The sequence below is a fragment of the Elephantulus edwardii genome, unplaced genomic scaffold (genome assembly GCF_000299155.1).
Source record: "Elephantulus edwardii isolate Elephantulus edwardi_28Jun2011 unplaced genomic scaffold, EleEdw1.0 scaffold00154, whole genome shotgun sequence".
NCBI classification, from domain to species: domain Eukaryota; kingdom Metazoa; phylum Chordata; class Mammalia; order Macroscelidea; family Macroscelididae; genus Elephantulus; species Elephantulus edwardii.
Window position 1 is genome coordinate 600,173 of NW_006399904.1, and position 700 is coordinate 600,872.

Sequence of the window (700 nt, forward strand, 5' to 3'; positions counted from 1 at the left end):
ATATCTATTATCAAATTTTTACTTTTATTGAAGTATGATAGTGTGATATAAAAGTTTTCATTTATTCCAAAAAATCCACATACACCACCCTAGTCTATAAATTTGTTTGTACTTTTTATTGTTATTTGAGTGAAAATTTATTCAGTAGGTTGATTTTATGTTCAATTGGTTACATATATCTTATGATATTGATTATGTTGCTCACATTACAATAGTATTCTTCCCTCTTTTTCATTGTGATGTTTGTCTTATTTGTTCTTTCTATCATCTCTCCATCTCCCTTCATTTTGAACTTTCTGTCTGGATAAATGTTGACCTTTGCGTCCTGTTTCAATGGACTGAGTACCTATCTCCCTTGAATTATCTTTCACCTTATTTGTTTGCATTAACAATAAAATATCCTGAAGGAATGAGTGACTAGTTAGAGGACACCAAGAGCACATGGCATAACATAGCCCATAAGGAAAAAACAATTCTCTACCCTGCTTACTGAGTAGCTTCTAAGCAGTTGTCTTGAGTTGCAGCCAATTTTCTGTCCAGAGCAAAAGAGTGAAGTAAGTAAATGAAGAAAGGGGGGTGGGGGGAGAAAATAAAAGGTGGAAACAACAAGTCATTAATGGATATCACAGACTTATTTGGTCATTCTGAGAATGGATATAAAAATCTTCAATTTCCATTATTCTGAAAACTAATTGTTTAT

General features: G+C 32.3%; 1 protein-coding gene across 1 annotated transcript in view; it reads right to left on the minus strand.

Annotated features, from left to right (window-relative positions):
- LOC102848986 (transcription initiation factor TFIID subunit 2-like) overlaps positions 1–700 on the minus strand; it is a 198,636-nt gene that overhangs the window by 116,370 nt on the left and 81,566 nt on the right. The gene's annotated exons all lie outside the window — the stretch shown is intronic.